This window comes from Canis lupus, chromosome 9 (genome assembly GCF_048164855.1).
Source record: "Canis lupus baileyi chromosome 9, mCanLup2.hap1, whole genome shotgun sequence".
NCBI classification, from domain to species: domain Eukaryota; kingdom Metazoa; phylum Chordata; class Mammalia; order Carnivora; family Canidae; genus Canis; species Canis lupus.
In genome coordinates this window covers 58,137,208-58,158,766 of record NC_132846.1, presented here as the reverse complement: position 1 = coordinate 58,158,766, position 21,559 = coordinate 58,137,208, and positions in this window count along the sequence as shown.

The following is a 21,559-nucleotide window of genomic DNA, read 5'->3' as shown; positions in this document are numbered from 1 at the left end:
AGAAAAATTGGAGGAAAATATGATGTGAGGCATATATATTTCCTAGAGGCTAATTTTACTAGACATTTTTTATTTGATTAAATGAATACCATTCCATGTACAAACATTGTAATTGATTAGTTTCTTACTCATCTATCTTCAATGTGTGTGTCTATTCAGGTTACTTCATAAATAAGTTAGGAATCAAAAACAGTTTTTAGAGCCTTTGGAAAGGTATTGTGATATGACATCATCATTGTTGTCATCAACAATGTATATAGTTTAATTAAAGACCTACTCTAAATCTGGGTGGTCTGTGACTACTGAAAAGTTGCACTTATAACTGATTTGTATCATCAAATAATAGTTTAGGTGCTATTAGATCTACAAAGTGCAAATGCTTTTTAGAGGAATCCTGGGTTCATTTCTTCTTTGCAAGAAGAATCGTGTAAAATTATGAATAAAAGTGGCAAATTCCATGTAGAAGAGTAGGAAATTGGAGTGTTGGGGTTATAGTTTTATTTTTTCAAGGTTTGACTTTGATCTAATAGATTCTATTGTATGTTTTTCATTTGTCATTTGTAAAAGAGGTGCTGCAGGTGGATGATAGCTGTGGATGGGGAAAATAATCCCCAAAGATGTGCATGACCTACTCCCTGGACCCTGTGAATATGGGGCCTTATCTGGTAAAAGGGACTTTGCGGGGGTGGTTCAATTTAGGGATTTTGATTTGGGGAGATTAACCTGGATTATCCAGGTGAACTCATCCTAACCACATGGTTTTGTAAAAGTAGAGAATCTTCCCTGGCTATTGGCAGAGAGGGAAGAGTGACTAGAAAGAAAAGCCCAGGAGATGCCACGATGCTCTTAGCTTTGAAGATAGATGAAGCCAGCAGCCAAGGAATGGGTGGCCCCTGGAAGCCAGAAGAAGCAAGGAAATGAATCCTTCACTGGAGCCTCCAGAAAGGAAGGCAGCCCTGCTGAGACCTTGAGTTTCGTCCAGTGAGACCCATGGCAGACTCCTGATCTCCAAAATGTAAGTAGATCTGTGTGACTTCAAGCCACTAACTTTGTGGTAATTTGTTACAGCAGCAGTAGAAATCTAATACAACATATTTTTGCTTTTCCTCTTGAAAATTCTTCAAACTCCCATTTGACTATATTATATGTATTTTACATTTAAATCCTGATTATCATGTATTGGGGTTGTTCAAAAGCGAAGAATGTTCATACCCAAAATTTCTGTCTTCTAAGTGTTATGTATTTGATATACTTCAGAAAAACCTTTCAATTCACTGCTCGAACAAAGGATTTTGTAACTAACTCCTATACTCCTTTTACACAATAGAAATCAGAGCCTGTGAGAGCTCATGCCATCTACTTTAGTCAAAATCTGAATGATGCATTGCATAAGTAACAGCATAATGGGGCCCTCATATTGTAATCTGGGTAGATGTATGCTGTGCTTTGAAAATCAAATATTGTTCCCTTTGACGTTTTGACAAGTAATTTCGACAACAATATACATTTGGCCAACTCATGAATGTAGTACTCCTCGTCCTCTGGATTGTGCAGGGTTTGCACTGTGCTAAGAATGACAACAATTATAGAACTGACTTGCATCTGCCAAGTGAACAGATGGTCTTGTAGTTTAGAGGAACAATGGTGAGGAAAGAAAAGGCAAAGTGGTGGGAGGGGGAGCTGGTAGGGTGGGATAAAAATTTTGCAATCCAAAATAGCACTAATACAACTAAAGAAAAATGTAGACAAAGGCATGTTACAGTTTATTACTGAAAGGTATTTAAAAAAAGGAAGAGAAAGGTCTTGTTCATTTCACTCTTCTTTCATACTGGTATGGAGTCTAATTCCAGGGTACTTGAGATCTAATAACCTATAAACTATAATGTTGACAATCTTATTTATGGAAATGGTTATTTTAAAGTATTATTAATGTAAATATGATATGGGGTGATATGCCTTTATTTTCTATATTTTTTTTTTCCTTCTTAGCTTATCTGTGGAACAAATAGAACACAAGTAAGAATTGGGACTTCACTCTTGTAAACTTCAAATACTTTATACACCTCCTCTTCATAGGAACAGTGAAATAATTGTTTTCTTTTATGCCTTTTGAGTCATTTTACCTTCACTGAGTAAAGTGAAATATGGGTACCCTCTTGGGAAAATCTTCATTAAATAAATAGGTAGTGTGTATTCATGTGTGTGTGCATTTAAGTGTTAAGTAACCCACAAAGATGGTCCTACTTTCTTGCCTTCAGGAGTCTGGATTACATATGATATCATAACTTTGAATTCAAAAATATTTAAACCTATCAGCATATAAGGATCCTCTTGCTTTTCTGGTAGAGAAAACTGAATTGCCATTTGGATTATATTGAGGATAGAGTCTACACTTAGATGCATAGTCTTAAAAGCTACTCAGATATTTGTTTTTTCTCCCTAGAATAGTACTTATGGTACTTAATTACCAAACTAATTATAATAACTCATATTGATTGAATATTTTGTTAGGCTCTCTGTTAAATATTTTATTATATATTATCTCATTTAAAATTAATACAAAGAAAAAAATTAATACAAAGAATATCACATGTTATTGCATTAAAACTCTGAGGTAAGTATGGGGTATTATTTTCCCCTTTTTAAAGTTCAGGCAAAAAATAAATAAATAAATAAAGTTCAGGCAATGGAGGTCTTAACAGTTTGGGAGACTTACTCCAAACCACAATATATGGAGAGTCAGGATTGAAAGCTAGGTTTACTTAACCCCAAACTCTCTATTTAAACATTCAAATTAGGTAAGGTAACCTAGGGAATGATTAAATATATAGACACGAAATTTCAATGGTGAACACAACAGATATTTTTCACTCCGATAAGAGTAATGGGCTGGTGTTCATGTCTACAGGACAACTCTCCCCATAGGATCATACACAGATCCAGGCTCCTTTGGCCTTGGCACTCAGCCATGCCCTACATAAGACCTTGCCCTGGTCTGTTTTTCCAGAGGAAGGAAAAGGACATGGTACAGCACCCATAGGAGGATTTGACAAAAACACAGCTGCTTGTGTTCCTTCAGGGAAAGTTTAGTCACATGGAACTTTCCACCTCAAAGGAGCCTGGAAAAGTGATCTAGCTGTTCAACCAAAGAAAAGGAGGAATTTGGGTGAACATCTAGCCAACATTTTAGCACCACTATTTAATATTTTTTATTAATGGATTTGTGAATAATAAGGAAGCTTCAGAGTGAACCTTTATGACCTGTGGATAGGGCTTAGATGGATTGTCTTAGCCATACCCAGCCCACAGTACAGATCTGCAAGAGCCTTTTGTCCTGTCGTTGCCTCTAAAAATTGCTTGATTGATTCCAATAATTCAACAGGCTCCTTGGGATCTGTGTTTTTTCTGCTGAATAGGAGGAAATATTTACAGGTTAGGGAAATGGGGAAAAGCAGGTTCTTCCCTTTTAACATTGTCAATTAGATTTCGTCTTAATATTTTGAAAGTCTTTGCTACTAAAAGTTATACTATAGCTATTTTGTTTGAATTAAATTTAATGAAGTGTTTTAAGATTTAAGCATTTCAAAATAATAATCCCTAGTGTCTTTGTTTTTCAATTGATGCCTAAGCTAATATTCATTACTAAAGCTGGCCGTAATAGGAGATCAGAAGCAGATAAGCTATTTTTGATGACTTAGAATATGAATAAGTCAATTTACAATCCTGCCATGATTATAATACTACTGCTAAATACAGTACTGCCTTGTTTTTCCATCACTATTGTCAAGGGAATTGTTCATATAGGTGAATTTTCCATAGGAACAAGTAGAAGCATCAAAGAGCTCATAGGGTAGTATTTGTAGACAATAGTTTTTTAATTGACTCATGTTATATCCCATAAGTGGCTACTTCTATAGTGCCAGGCTTTAGTATATTTCTTAATTATTTCCTACAGCTGTCTTTGCCTGAGATAGGAAATCAGGGCCCTGTGTTTGATTTACCCATTACTCTTTCATTCATGTGTGCATACACCTGTTCATCTTTGTTCCTTTACTCACAGAACACATACTGAATATTACCTGGTCCCCAAGCACTAGGGTTGTTTCTGATTTGATTAAGGGAGCACATGGTATTTAGGAAAGCTAGACATACCAAAGCTAGAGTGCAATTGGTAAGTGTCAAATAGAATATGAAGAGAATAGAATTTGAACAGATTGCTATGGACACATAAAAGAGAGAGGGACTTGCTCTACTAGCTGTCTTTGGGGGTTGAATGAAGGCTTTATGGAGAAGGCAAGAGAACCAAATCTTGTAGAATATGTAGGGTTTCAGAACATGGAAAGGAGCTATGTATCATACTAAACATGCAGGGCCAAATATGTTTGGGAACTGTTGAAAATTAAAGAGTGGCCGACGTGCAGGGTAACTGAAGTTTAGGGTAGTTGATGTGAGATGGGGCAAGCGAGGGTCTTGTACCAACCTAAGAACTCTAGAATATTCCTTGTGTAGTGGGCATATCATGACTACCTCAGCTCCAAGCTGTGCGAGGAATGGGCTGAAGATGCAGAGATCACATAGGAGAGGATGAATTCCAGCAATCACATAGAGGTGGTGGGAATGAAAGGCAGTGAACAAGCCTAAGAACTATTTAAGGCTAGAATTAACACATGTGAGTAGATATGAAGCATGAGGTGGTAATCAAAGTGTAAGGTAATACTTCTATCAAAGGGATTAGGAAATGCAGGAAAAAAAAAGGCTTTGAAAGGAGATGATAATGTGCTTAATATTTAACATGTTTAACTTGAGGCACTTGTAAGTATTCTAGGTAGGAGAGTTCAATGCTTTTGAGTCTGGAAAGAAAATTAAAAAAAAAAAAAACAGGATGATGAAAATATACATGTGAAGAGCTGTAATCAAATTGGTGATACTTGAAGCCAATAGAAATTGATAATTGCCCAGAAAAGGGTACAGAGAGGAAAAGGAGAAGAGAAGTGATGACATTTTGCTTGAACTGAAGTGGCAAATTGAAACAAGCAACAAGTTAAGGAACACTTACTGGAATGCTTGATAGATTTAAGGAACAGAGTTATTTTTTTTATTTATTTTTTTTTAATTCACACATCTTAAAGTTTATTTTTCTTTACTACACTATTGATACTAAAATTTTAAGTAAATAGCATTAACATTTATTTGCCTTTGTATAATTGCCCACTCCCCTGAATATTATTTCTGGAAGCAGAGCTCTTTGAATATAAGTTCTGTATAATTTAAAGTTCTCAGTCATCAGGTTGTGTTGAAGATGGAACTTATTTTGCAATCAAATTTTAGGTATAAAAGGAGGTACTTTTATTAAAACAAAACCATCTACTATTTATTTATTTATTTAAATTTTTATTTATTTATTTATGTGAGACACACAGAGAGAGGCAGAGACACAGACAGAGGGAGAAGCAGGCTCCCTGCGGGGAACTGGATATGGAGAATCTTGAAATAAGAATGAAAAGGCTTGTGATTTTATTCTACCTGTGTCCGTAACTCACTTTGTGAAGCTCACAAGTCATAGCACATCTTTGAGTGGTGGCCATAGGGGCTATAAAACAATGTAAGCAACTACGGTGATCTTACAGATGTTTTCTGACTCTACACCCGGACAGTCACCACCACCCCTAACCTGCCCCACAGCTTGGAATTTTGTTGTCTATTCTCGATTTTCCCTTCTCTCTAAACTCATCCTTTAGGAAGCTGTCATGATATTAACTCCCTAAACAGAATAATTTAGCTCTGCCTCCTGCACTTGAGTTTTAAGAGTTGACTGATCAGTCTAGATTGTCTAATTAAAAGTCAAGTTAAAGGCATGAATGAAGCTTGCGCTGATTACCAATGCACAAAACAATGCACAGTCCAGTATTTATCACTGAGGAGATTACACTAACTGGGGTAATTTCTGTGTATACTCTCATGAATGGCTCAATAGTAAATAAAGGCCAGCAGTGCTTCTCTAATTATGATTTTAATCAATCATGATCTTGCTTGATTTTAATCAATTTTATTACTTGCCCATAAAATGAAGGAAGGTTAACCTAGAGTAATTTTTGTCATTTGAAAAATGAGCATTTAGAAACTATTGTGTTAGGATTTAGGAGGGAAAGAACTTAATAAGCATTTATACCACTATTCTTTTTGCTTTTAAACTCAGTATTTATACCAATATTTGCATTTGACAGGGCTAGACTAAGCCTAAACCTTATAAAACCCTTTAGCTTATATAAGATAGTGTGAAGAAGCAGGTAAGGTAAAGAATTATACAGGACTATGGCACTGGGTATGATCTATAAAACTTTGCAAAAATATATAATATAAGCCAGTTTATGAGTAATAATTATTGATATTTGCTTCTAAAATCACTTTGAAGTAAATATTTCAGGATTAACCAAATTTAAATTGATTGTAAGCTCTTTGAAATCAGATGTTGTGTCTTATTTTCTTTGTATCTCTAGAATCTGATCCAGTGGGCAAGCTATTCATAAGCATTCAAAAAAATACTAAAAAATAGAATAAGTTAATGTTAAATTGGAATCTTTCATACTTGATTTTTTTCAGATACTTATTCATTCAATACATACTTATATGTATCTACTATGTATTAGGCACTATAGATTACATAAGAGGGAGATAAAACATGGCATTCATAGTACTTTTGGGATCAGACTTTATTAAAAATATTAAAGATGTAATTTGCAACCAAGTGTGATGTCAGAGTAGAGAGAGAAGACATGCTGATTTGAGAAGTCACAGTAAGGGAACTATACCTCTTACAGTTAGTTATTCAGATCTTGCCTTGTCCAGAAACCTGGGATTATAGTGCATCACTAGATATGCTCATAGAGTCAGGAAGCCACGTATACAGGTGCACACACTCACCATCTTAGCCTGTTCTGGCTGCTATAACAAAACATGCAGACTGGGCATCTTATAAATAGCAGAAATTAGTTCTTACAGTTCTGGAACCTAGAAGTCTGAGAAGTTGCCAACATGATGGGGTGAAGACTTTTTCAGGTGAAAAACTTTTCATTGTGTCATCACATAGTGAAAGGGAAAAGAATCTCGGTGGGTCTCTTTATGGGGCACTGATCCCATTCATGAAGGCTCCACCCTTAGGATCTAAGCACCTCCCAAACACCATCACATGGGCATTAGGATTCCAATGTTGAATGGATAGAAACATTTAGACCATAGCACTCACTCTCTAAATTGAATATAATGTCCCAATGTACCATTATAACCATTCAGAAATGTGACAGATCCTGAATGAGTTAGGTATCCTGTGAAACCGAAGAATACAGTATTGGTTCTAGTTGCTTTACTACAATATGGGGGAAAAAAAAAAAAAAAACAAGATTGTAAGAAATAAATAAAAAACACACTTTGTCCATCACCCTTAGGGTAGACATAACAGTAGGTACCTTGTCAGACTGTTGTTTTCAAACCTATTATTCATGTTTGGTGATTATTTTGATCTGCAAATCTCAGAAGTTATGCAAGGAAAATGTATATAGACAGCAACCGCAAAATAAAAGTTTATTTGGGAGGAACTTCAGACAAGACAGTTCTGCTTTATGTACACTTGGTGAACTGTTTATAAAGCAATAAGCGTGCTTTTATTTTGGGGGGAAAGCAGAAGTAGTGACCTCTCTGGTTCATGTGTATACATCCACGTGCATGTGTGAAAGGGTTTGCTTCCTGTGGGAGCTGGAACTTTGTTGGTAGATCCTCAAAATTAATTTTCCAGCATCAGTGGTTGTGATCAAAGTCATGTCAGGTTTACAGGCTTCTCTCATTGTATTTATGGGTTCAAGTTACACTATGTTTAGACTTTTATTTGTATTCATAAGGAGAAGGCAGAGTGATTTAATTTAAAATGTTTTTATTTTTATAAAGTAAAATCTAAAAATGATTATAATTTTTTATTTCAAATATCACATTTCATGTCTACAGAATTAGGATGAACTTTTTAAATAATAGAAAGATACCATCACAGACCTTGAAATTTTCATACTAGAAATTTCACATGCCATATACTTTATCCTCTCAAAATAGACTGAGTAGAAGGAAATCTTTTGCTGATTGGGCTGTACAGTCCATATGCAGAAATCCCCTCTATAACCTTCTGATATCTGACTTCATTATGTAGTTATTCCAACTTAGTAACTTATGCCTTAAAAAGAAAGTTAATAATGTAGGAAGTCAGGATGCCTGTGTGGCTCAGTAGTTGAGTGTCTGCTTTCTGCTCAGGGTGCGATCCTGGAGTCCTGGAATCGAGCCCCACATCAGGCTTTCTGTGGGGAACCTGCTTCTCCCTCTATGTCTATCTTTCTGTGTCTCTCATGAATAAATAAATAAAAAGGAAATCTAAAAAATAACTAATGTAGGAAGTCTAATCCTCAGCAATAGGTTATCATCCACTATCCAAAATAAGTAAATATTTTACTAAATGATAAGGAACACAGACAATAAAAGTAGATGTGGATCAGTTGGGTCAATTAGCTTGACCACAGGTTCAAAATAAACTCCAAAACCACTTGTTTCCCCCCCCCCTTTTTTTACATTTTAGCTTTTTTATTGTGCTTAAGATCAACTGTGACTGTGAAAGCAGTATCTCCCCAATAATCTAGGCATTTTTTCAAAAGTGAAGTTTAAACTCATTTTGGTATAATCTGCTTTATATGTATACATCTTAACACTAAAAATTTCTTCCTAATAATCCAAGGGAGAAAAAAATAGTCATTTTGACAAATGGTGCTAAAGCCAATGGGTATCCAAATGCTAGGTAGAAGCTAGATCTGAGCAGTGGAAGGAGCACCCCAAGGCAAAGTCCCAAGTCCTTGAGGTGTGAATAATAGTGATCCAAGCTGGAGGCAAGAACAGTGATTAAACAGATAACACATTAGAAGCCAGGGAGTGGGTGAGGCACAATATCCTGACCTTGTGACTTTCCAGAACCTGGGGCTGGCAGATGACAGGTACAGGGCATGCTCTCCTCATGTACCTCTGCCCCCAGTAACCCCTAGACTTACTATATAATGCATTGCATTGAGATTAGAGCCCCCCACCACACACCGCTCTGGGAAAGACTGTCACTGGTTCCTGTACAAACCTTGTAGGGTCAGATATTCCCCTTCCCAACCTTTGGGAGGAAGTCCCCAAATGTTTGGAAGCAGCCTCCATTAGAGACTACCCCACTGTAGTCACAGCTCATCCCAGCTCAGAGAGATCGCAGCAAATATCCAACCTTAAAACAACCTAGGGTGGTTCCACCTCCTTTACCTTGCCCTCTGTCTCATCTTGAGAGTATACTTTGTGTTTAATAAACTTCTTTGTGCTTGCTGCTTTCTTACTAGCTGTGTTTATTTCAGTGGGGATTCTCATATGTATCTTTTCATGGGGAATCCCAGAACAGAGACCTCCATTCATGCAATGCAGATGCTCCCACTGGTAACACATATGCAAACAAAAAGTAAAACTAAATCTGTATCTCACACTGTGTAAAGAAGTAATTTAAGATGGCTCAAAGATAAAAATATGAAATATAAAATTACAAAACTTCTAAAAACATGAGAGAAAACACTTGCAATCTTGGGTAAAGCAAAAATTTCTTAGTTATTAGAACAAATCAAGGTCTATAAAAGAAAAAAAAAAAAAGACTTCACCAAAATTGACAACTTCTGTTCTTTAAGAAACACTGTTGAGTAGATAAAAAAACAAGCCAAGGATTAGAGTAAAATATTTGCAAAGCATGTATCTGTTGTAGGACGTGTATGCAGAATACATAAGAAACTTCCAAAACATAAAAAAAAAAAAAATCAATTCTAAAAAATAGATAAAAGGTTTATAAAGACATTCCACCAAAGAACATATGCGGATGGCAAATATGCCTATTACAAAAAGTTCAACATAATTTGTTACTACAAATATGCAAATTAAAATCATAATGACATACCAATATGTGTGTGCATTAAAATGGCTTAAATTAAAAAGATTGACCATACTAAGTGTTGGTGAGAATGTGGAGGTGTTAAGACTCTCATACACCACTGATGGGAATGGAAAATGATACATTTTTGAAAAGTATTTGGAAGTTTCTTAAAAAGTTACACTCACACCTGCCATATGAACCATCCATTCTATTCCTAGGTATTTACCCAAGAGAAAGAAAACACAAAGCTGAAGGATTACATATACAAATGTTTCTAGTGGCTTTATTCGTAATAGTACAAGGCTGGAAACAACCCAAACATTTGTCAACCAATGAATGCATAAACAAACTAGTATATTCATACAATATAATACTACTTGCATAAAAGGAATGAACTATTGATTCATATCATAACATAAAGGAATCTCAAAATAATTATGTTGAATGAAAACAGAGATAACAAGAGTACTTACTGTATGGTGGAACTGTATATAATTCAAGAAAATGAAACAAATATTAACTAACAATGTAAATCAGTGGTTGTTTGGAAAAGAGGAGCTAGAGCGATGGATTACAGAAAAACATGGGGAAACTTTCTGGAGTGATGGGTAAGCTCATTACTTTGATTGTGGTGATGATTTCAAACTTACAAAATCTAATATATGTAATTTAGGTATGTCATTTGTACCACAATAGAATTGTTTTAAAAATTCTTGCCAAGTGTCTCACAATCTGGAAGTCTCTGAATTTCTCAAGTTCTAGAAGTGGCTTTTTTTTCAAGGCTACACTATATATTATTCATATAAATATTTGTCACATCCATGATATCTGAATATATGTGTGTATATATGTGTGTGTATATATATGCAAACAAAACAGATGGTTTTGACTAGCTGTATGTTGTTGATTCCTCTTTTTTCTAACTTGATATTTAATTTTTTTTTAAAATAACATAATGACTAAGGCTCCTAATCACATGTGGGCTAGTTCTTTCCTTTCCTTCTTTCTCTGGAAGAAAAGAACATCTCTAAGGTCAGAATCATGAACTCTAATAAAACACCTTACCCTATCCACTGCATGTGCCACTGTCAGAGAAATTTCTTATGAATATGAGACTACTGTTAGACTGGCTACAGGATAGTAGTGAACTAGAATGTAGTTTTGCAACCCTCCTGGGTATAGTAGCTAGTGTACTATCTTGCTTCTTTGATTCTAAATTGCTATAATTTTTATTTTGACTTTTTATGGTTAATCAAGAGTAAAGTGATAGGGATCTAATAGAATCTGAAAATTAAAGATTTTGCCAATGTTTACAACATAAAATTATGATGAAGGAAACTGAGTGAAATTGTAATTGAATTTTTTCCTTTTAAAAAACTGTTTACAAGGATTAGATCAATTAAGTTTCATGGATGGCTCTTAATCAGAGCCATCAAATTTATAGGTGGAGCTTTTCCAAAATGCACATGCCTGAACCACCATTTTAAACCCATTGATTTGAAAAAAAAAAAAAAAAAAAAAAAAAAAAAGAAGAAGAAGAAGAAGACAAAACCTGGAAAAAAAAATCCCCAAAGTCATTTTGATATGAACTACCAATGGCAAACATTGTGTTAGAAAAAAGAAATTAAAGAAATGCATCTCTATAACTGGACAGTGGAAGGACCACAATGATCTCATCAGCTCCCATTCTGACATTAAAATAAATAGGATAACTCTTGCCTATGGGGCAGATTATGCTCCAGTTAATCCAAAACTATTTAGTGTACTGACAAAGTTGTATCCCCACCAGGTGGGACGGAAGGTGTAAACTAGAAAAATGCTTTAGGTAGCAGACAATTTCCCTACAACTGTGTTTTTAAGAAGTCAGATATGAATTTAAGTATTTGAGTATTTCACATTGATTTTGAGGAAGTTTCTGTTCTTATACACACCAGAATCATTGGGTTGGGTTAATTTACATCTGTTAAGCTCTATATATAAACACATTGCTTGCAAACCTAGTAGCTCTGGAGTTGTAGACCTGCACAATGCATTGATTGTTTCAATGCAGAGATGTAGTAGACAATTTTAGATATTCAGAGTGTATTATATGTTTTATTTGTAATACTGGTTGCTCTCCATAGAGTGTATAACCTTTTGATAGTCTGAACATAAAGCTCTATGGTAAACAGTTTATTTTAAATATATTTTTCCTGTTCACAACAGCCCTGTGGGGTGTGCCTTATTATCTCATTTTATACCTGAGAATACTGAAGCATGGAGAAGACCAGGATCTTGCAAGCTCAGGTGATGTTAAAGAGGAGACAAGAATGTGGCTGTCTTAACATTTGAAGGAACTTTGAGAGACAACAAATGTAATAGGCCAAACCTTTCCCCATTGCTCTCGTACAAAGCACTGTAATAAGAGTTTAACTCAGATGGAGTAATCATCACCATCATCATCATTCTGGATTTCTGAACATCAGGCAATGCAGTATTTTATTTATGAATATTTGTAATGGCTCATTTTATGTATCAACTTGACTGGTCATGGGGTGCCCAGATTCAATATTATTTTGGGTGTGTCTGTGAAGGTTTCTGGATGAGACTAGCATTTGAATAGATGGACTCATCCAATCTACTCAGGGCCTGGAAAGAACAAGAGGCAGAAGGAAGAAATCTACCCTGCTATATTTTTTTTTCTCCTGACTCACTGATAGAGCTAGGACATCTCATTTCTTCTCTGGTCCTTGGATAGGAACTTAACACCATCAGAGTTCCTCCTGGTTCTCAGGCCTTTGAATTCAAACTGAATTACAACACCAGCTTCCCTGGGTCTGCAGCCTGCAGACAGCAGATTGTGGGGCTTCTCAGCCTCCAGAATTGTGTGAGTCAATTCCTCATAATGAATCTCCAAAATATATATTTTTAGTTATTCCCTTGTGATTGCAAAACACTGCTCGATTTCTTTGAGGAAATGTATCTAGCTTTAAAGGTCATAGTCTAAATGACTATGTAGACTTATGGCTAACAGTCACCTCATTTCTGGTATGAGAACTCTAAGGACAAATTGGTCTTCAGACTGTAATAAAATGTGGTCCAAAGATGCATTTATTTCTCACTGTTCTGATTAATTGCTCATATGGATAGTTGATTACTACATTGTCTGAAATATTAATCAGCAGCCAGTTAAACAATACCTCTGATTTGCTTTAGGAGAACTTGGCCAAGAATGAGGAAAACATGTGTCAAATACCTACTGATAACCAAGCCCCGTGACCACTGTTGAAATTTCATCAGAGTTTGTTTTGACATTGCCCCAAAAATCAGATTTCTGGATCTTCAGGAAATCAGGGTATTTAATTTAGCAAGTTCTGTATTATGTGCCAAAACAGTTGACATTCTGTATTCTATGGCAAGGAGAAGTCTCCTACAGGACTAGATCATGACTGGGGACAGATTGTGTGAGAAAATTCAGAGAAAAAGGATGAGGTGAAAAATAGCAATTTCTTTAACTGCTTCAATGACAGCAAAATCCCCTTAGGCAGACCATGGCTTGCCTCCTGTTTCAGTTATAAATTGCTATGTATAAAAACAATCCAAAATATAGTAGCATAAAACAACACATTATTTCTCAGAAGACTTTGGGTCAGCTGGGAAGTTCTTCTGCTCTCTCCACAATTCCCTCTTAGGTTACTTGTCTGTCAACTTTGAGCTAGTGGGTCTGTTGAGGACTGGACTTAGTTACAGTGTCAGGATGGCTACCTCTCTTTCACTGTGGTCTCAATGTCTTTCTTCACACATGATCACTCACCATTTAGGAGCCTAGACCAGGCATCTAACATAGTGGTTAGGTTCCAAAAGGTAGTATCTCAAAACAATTAGACCTCTAGATGTTCTGCTTGCATCACACACTATAATGTCCTATTGGCCAAGGCAAGTCACATGGCCAAAGCAACAGTCAGTGTGGAAGGAAATTACACAGAGTGTGATTAGACAGAGTGTGAATAGGCAGCATGGCTCACTATGGGCCACCAAATACCAGTCTAACATACCTCCTGAGCAGGAGTTCTCTGGACCTTGAACCAAATACTAAATCTTTTTTGGCATCAGTTTCTTCTTATGTAATATAGATTTAAACATAGCGCCTATTTTGATGTCATAAAAATTAAGTGGGTTAGTAGATGTAGTATATGGAATAGTACCTGGCACATAGTAAGGGCTGTAAAAGGCTTTGTCATTACTATCATCATCCTTATCATTATTGTTATTATTCTTGCTGAATTTTTGTGCAACATTTCTAACTTGTTATGGTGTTATACGTGAATTCATCTATAGTGTCTCTAGCTTCTGAGACATGATTCTATCTTGAAGGAGATGACTCTCTAGAGAAGATGGCAAACAAAAAAAACAGAATTCTAGTACAAAGTGCTTTAAGAGGGATGGGAAAGAAGCGCTTTAGGAAGAAGCCTAGGTATATTTTCTCATCTTGCCCTATTTAGGATTTTACAACTATCACAAACTAATACACACTTATGTTATGGAACATTTTAATGCACGAGCATAGAAACCAATTCTAAATGTATCTAAACAAGCGTACCAATTTTGAGTTCATTATCAATAACTTCACCCTTTTATTCAATATGTTAAATTTTTTATGGTTCATAGAAGTCTCTCTTTCATTCTGAGTAAAGGTTTAAAGCTAAGAAAATAGAGATGACAGTGCCACTTGACCTCTAAGCAATTCAATTGTATCAGTACTGTTAAAATCTTCTTACAGTATTTCAGAGAGCAGTTCTTATAATGTGACAGACTCTGATCTCTATAGAAGGAAATAAGTAAGAGTGAACATTTATTGAATCTTGTCATGTGTGGGCTTTATACTCTGAGCTCTACATGTGATTCTTGGGGAGAACTCTCTGCCCTGGGCTGTGGTCTTTTTTGCAGCTGATTGTGGTACATTATATTGGTGTTCACATACCTTCACTCTCCTAACCCTACCATGGGTCATGTATTCTCACCCCAGTCCATTTACATTGGGCTCAGCCCTGTGATATGCTTTGGCCAAACGAAATGTGACTGAAGACAGCACACACTTCATCCCAGCAGGTGTACTGTCACTGTCACCTTGTGGTTGCCCTACCTTCTTTGCTCTTTCCCTCTGCAATGAGAATGGGAGTATACTAGATCGAAGCTGCTCCTCCAGCTTGAATCTTAGGAAGTGTAGACCCCGTTGCCTGGCACTGACCTGAAGCATAGAGTTGTATCAGCTTTCATCCACCCTTGTATAATATTAGCAAGAAAATAAATAATGATAGTTGAAACTTCTGAGACTTAGGAGTTGTCATTAGCACCATTACTTAAATTTGGGTTGAAATGTTTAGGTCCCCTGAGTAGATTATTCAAAACCAAACCATGTATCTGGGCTGTACCTCTTTGAACAATGGTACTGGATTGTAGCAGTTTTGACTTTTCCCCTAGTAACTAGAGAGAAAAGGATCTACCCTGGTCTAGCACAGCCCCTCTCTCATGAGAGCACATCCAGTATATGGAATTTTCACAACTCACTTCTAAGAAGACAACTCATTTTTTTCCTCTTTTTTTCCCATTATTTTGTTAAATAGACAAAAAATAAATAAATGAAACAGGACTATCACAAAAGAAGATACTCACATGATGAATAACCACAGGAAAAATGCTCGACATCATTAGTAATCATGGAATGCAAATTAATAGTACAATGAGATGCAACCAGACTCTTATTCAAATAGCCAAAAAATAATAATAATAATAAGTATAATCCCCCAGATTGTTAAAGATGTGAAATAATGAAAACTCTCATACATTGCTGGTAGGATTGCAAAATGGAAATCTCAGACAGTCTCATAGAATTGAACATATAGTTACCCTATAATCCAGCAATTTTACTCCCATGTTTTCACCCGAATAAATGAAAATAGATGTCTACAAAAAACATGTGCAGAAATATTGAGAGCTGCTTTATTCATAATAGTGATAAGCTAGAAACAACCCAAATGCTCATTAACAGGTAAACTGATAAAAGAATTGGGTTATATTTGTACAGTAGATTACTACTCAGCAATACAGAGGAACAAAGTACTGATAGATGAAACAACACGGCTGTATTTCAAAAACACTGCACTGAATAAAAAAAAGTCAGACAAGAAAGACTACTTACTGTGTGATTCCATTTATATAAAAGTCTAGAATAGGCGAAACTAATCTTTAGTGACAGAAAGTAGATCACTCATTTTTCTAGGGCTAGAGCTGGGCATCCTGATTATAAGGAAGCAGAAGAAATCCCTTTGGGATGATGGAAATAGTCTTAATTGTAGTGACTGTTACACAAGTGCATAGATTTTATCGCAGGTACACTTACTTGTGTGTAAGTTATATGACAAAAAAAGTAATGTAAACATAAAAGAACATAGTTTCCAGAATACTGGAATACAACAAACTGAAATAGCAGTCCCTAACTCCTAAATGTTTGCAGTGTGCCATCAAGTAAGAGAAATCTTTCCTATGACTAAATTTGGTGTTCTCTGATGTCTCGAAGTGAACATTTCTGATTCTCCATCCTCCTTCCCCTTCTCATTCTGGTTTGTCCTTTTGACATTAACTAAGTCTTACCTATGTATCTCCCATAAAAAAAAAAAATGTGTTACATACTTGGTATAGGTTAAAGAAGACTCAGGTATATCTCTACAGACCAAGTCAATTCCGACAATGTAGTAGTATCCAATATGGCAGTCCTCCTGGTGTCTAGTACTTCTTTCTGTTAGCATAATGTCAAATGTCCCACTTTCATTCAATTACCAGTCTCCTCCTATTATCCTGATAGGTCCTGAGAAGTATAAATCAAGTGTGATGTCATGTCAAATTTCTATTTTTTTTTAGTTATCAGATATCCAGTTTTATTTATATCAATTTATAAATAATTTATAAATAATTTTTACATGCTACTGTATTTTTTACTTTGATAGAACTGTTCTGTGCCAAGTGACAAACAAATGGATTCTCATATATTATTTGTTTTCAAGCTGGCATTTTAAAATTATAATTACTATATTAGAAACTGTAAGCAATATGGCTAAAAATAGAATTATAAGTAGATCTCAAATTTAGGTTTAAAAAAACAACCATTACATAAAATAAATCCTGAAGTCTCACTGAACCATATAGAAATGGTGTAAGGACTACATTGTAAAATCCCAGATGATTGTATTTGTACACTTATAATTGTTATTTAAGGACAGAACCAAGAGCACTAAGGCATTATTTTCATGGGCAACAGCATTATTCTTGTTTTTTGACACAAAAAACACCTCCTAGTAATAAAAACATTTTCTTTTTTTTTTAAACATTTTCAACCACAAGGAAATATTTCTGTTACTTCATCCATCTCTGTAATGAAAACTATTGGTTTTTCACTATTGATTGGAAGAGAATCTATTGTTTTGGAGGAGAGGAAGTTATCAGCCTTGGTTAACAGAAAAAGAATGTGGAAATCAGTGAAAACAAAACAATAATTAGAGGCTACGAGGACCTTGGGGAGAGACAAATTCATAGGCAGTGTCTTTGTGGAGACATTCTTTGATTACAAATTTGAAGGGATGCAAAATATCCAATTGGCAATGGAAAAAAAATAGAATGGAGGGGCCAAATTAGGCTTTACTTATAATGTGTTCTCAGTAGTCATGGAAATAGGAAACCCTTCCTATGGTAAAAAGAATTCAACAGTGTAAACATACATAAAAGTGAAGCCAGGATGTATTTGTAGTTTGTGTAGCTTCCCCTCTTTGGGAAGGAAGGATATTAGGGGATGTTTGGGAAGGGTTTATGCTATATTCAAGAGGCGTGAAGCAGTGAAAGGAAATAATACCAGTATAAAATGGCATGAATTTGAGCATGTATACTAAAGAAAACTTATAGTTACTGTTGACCTATAATTCTTCCTGTTGAATTGATTGAGTCAGTACAAATAATAAATTATGTAACTGGATATTCACCGTAATACATTGAATAATGAACACCCAAAAGTTATGCCCATCCAGAACCAAAGAATAGAACCATATTTGAAATCATTGTCTTTGTAGATCTTGAGATGAAATCATCCTAGATTAGGGTATGCACCAGATCCAAAAACAAGTGTACTTATAAGAGACAGTAAAAGAGAAGACACCCAGAGAGACCCAGAGGGGAAGGCCATGGGATGATGGCAGAGACTGGGGTCGAAACGAAGGAACACCAGGGATTGCCGGCAGCCACTAGACTCCAGGAGAGAGACATGGAACAGATTCTCTCTTAGAGCCCCCAGAAGGAACAACTCTACAGTCATCTTTGATTTCAGACTTCTGGCCTTCAGAACTGTGACAAAATAGGTTTCTGTTTTTTTAAGACACTGAGTTTATAATAATTTGTTAATGAATACCGAATAGGAGGATACTGATAAACTATTTTTGTTATTCCTAATCCACTGCATCAATCTCTGTAGGGAACTTATAAAAACTACCAAAGATTCATATAAATACATATAAAGCATTTGGTCAGGGCCTAAAGATAAGAAACTCTTAATAAGTCTTAGTCACTGCTTTTTTGGTGGTAGAGGAGTGAGTGTGGGATTGCTATTATTGTGATTGCTAATAATTATCTGGTCAATGTATTCTAAATAGCAACATCAATTTGCATAAGAAGTTTTAATGAAGTCACCTAACTTAAGGAGCTCATTTGAGCCTTTATGCGTAACTGCAACGTTTACCAGCACATATTCTATCTTTCAGGCTTCTCCAGGGAATTGTCAATGAATTTGTGATTTCCAGAGAGAGGATGAAGATGTCAGTCAAAACTATAGCGGCGTAGACCTATTTGGAGAAACCGATGGTATGGATAATAGCTGCTGTGATTTCTAGTTCTCTAAAAAATGTTCAGTGTTTCTAAATGAATTCAATGATCTTTAACTCAGTGATTCTTTTAATTCTACATCCAAATGGTTAGTTGTGATGAAATACAGAACTAAATCCACCTAATAATGAAAATTCTAACTTATGCTATATGGAAATTAATGAAAAAAGGAGGAAAAAAAATAAATCATGTTTTCTCCCCCATTGCCTCTAAGGGTACATATAGAGAAAATTAATCTGAATTATTTTGAATGGATATATCTATAATAGAAGAAATAAATGGGAATAGAAAGGAAGAACATATGATTGATGAAATAATGAACTTATAAACAGAGCAAAATTGCCTCCTCTAACCGCCAATAAATGCAGAAAATATTACAGATAATTGATAATCTATTTTATAAAGCTTTCTCTTGCAAACACGATGCAGCTAATATGATGTCAACTCCCTCGCTTGATATACAGCATATTATAATTTTAAAAGCAATGTTATTATAAAAAATTCATTTGCTGTAATAATCAAATAAATTTTCAAAGGAAAAACAAATATGCATTAAAAATATTTCCACAGGGCCTTGCTCTTCTAATGGAAATGCTAAATACAATACAAGAAAGGTTTGCTAATTAAAAGCCATTTTTAAGCTTTCAATTTCATTGTTTTCCCTATTTAATTCAATGGAAAGGGGAAAACAGTCAAACAAGATTTTTAAAAGGAAGAACTTTAAAAAAAAATTTTTTTAAGGAAGAACTTTAAAAAAGATACCACATTTAAGAGATAAGACTGATGATTTGACGTTCAATTTTTATTTGTTTTTGTTTTCAAAGGGAAATTGGATTGCATAAGCATAAATATTAAAATTAAGTTTGTTTTTGTGTTTAATTAAAGCAGGTAGAGCTTATTTTGCAAAATTGTGATTAAACTTTCTGCAAAGTCATTATGGGATTGAGAAATGACCTCAGGCTTCATGTAATCATTTTAAAAGATGTTTAAATTTCAGTGGCTTGTAGTACTTCCTCGTTTTCTTCTTCTTCTTCTTCTTCTTCTTCTTCTTCTTCTTCTTCTTCTTCTTCTTCTTTTTTTTAATTGGAGCTTATAATTCATTTTTTCTCAGTAGAGCATTCTGAGACTCCTGAATATGGTGCAAGGAACATGGGATTGGTGATTAGATGGACTAAGTTCTCAAACTTATTTTATCACTAGCTTGCTTTAGGCCATTCTTTACAAAAATCAGAGAAATCAGGGCTCAGATAAATTATTTATGTATTGGAAATAAAGCCTACTCTATCAATTTTGTAGACTTACTTCAGGATACATTGAAAGGAAACAATATATGGCAGTCCTTTACAAACACGAAGTCATGATAATCCTGGCTGAGCTCAGTCCGGAAAATGGAAATCATCCTAGAATATAAGGAGAACAATTCAAACCAGGGTATGAGAGCTTGAGCCTTGTTGAAGGCTGGGGGCGGTGTCCAAGTCAGGAAAGCTTCCAGGACCTTGAGGAAACCAGTAGGCCCTGGAATCCGAGGAAGCTAGGAAGCTACTGGTTCTGATCTCAGGCACCTGCTGCAGCAGAACAGGTGGTTTTATAGGAGGACACCTGGAATCTCCTGGCCAACCTTCTCTTCTGCTCTAAGCACAGCTGGCAGCCAGCGTCTGCTTTCACCAGGAGCAGGGATGGCTTCTGTATTGCCAGATCTTGGGGAAGTAACTCTGGGCTGAATCCACCCCAGAACCCGCTGCCAAGGATTCTGGGAAATGTAGTTTCCAATCTTTGCACTAACTCGGGAAGAATGGATATAGGAAAAATAATATTATGTTACCAATGAATATTATGGCACAGAATGGTAAACTGAATGAAAAACCAGTGCTACATTTTTTTTCAGCACACATCAAGAGATTAAAAAAGGATTTATTGGGCCTTCGGTCCCCAACTTACACTGTTTGTACAGATAAAGGACTATGCTAATTTTGCTTAAGACAGAATTCATTTTCTGAGTATCTGTTCATCTAATGCATGATGCTGTTGTTCCTTGTATTCAGATATGAATGCCCTCATAGATAAATATCACTGAAAACATGTTATAGCAGAATGTTGCACCAAACTATAATGGAGATCTAGAATCGTGATAAAAGAACTTTAAGCGTCTTTGCAAACTTTTAGGAAATCAGGCAGGTTCCTGGTTATAAATTCATGGTCATCAATAAGTCACAATTTGAAACCTGGGCCCATAGCTTCTGATTACTGGCAGTCATAAAGGCAGCTTACAAGGACTTTAGGTTCACTTGGTGGGCTAATATGGGCTGTAAACTTCAAATTACACATAGGCTGTAAACTTAGAATGCCTCAGGAAGTACAGTAGGATAGTAAGAGCACAGAATTTAGAGCCAGACCACCTTATTTAAGACATTTCAAAAAAACCATATTAATCATATGGCATCAGACATATTTCTTAGCATTTCTGTGCCTCAATTATCTCATCCATTAAATGGAATGAAAACATTACCTAATTCACAAGGTTTTTGTGTGAATGAAAACAGTTTAATGCATGATAAACACTTAAAATACGTTGTTAGCTATTTGTATTAGACGGTGTCATTTTGTACTTATGGCACTTAAGAACATTCTAGGGGCTGCAGTTACTATTGGTTACACTTGTCATCATCATAGGACAGCATGATAAAA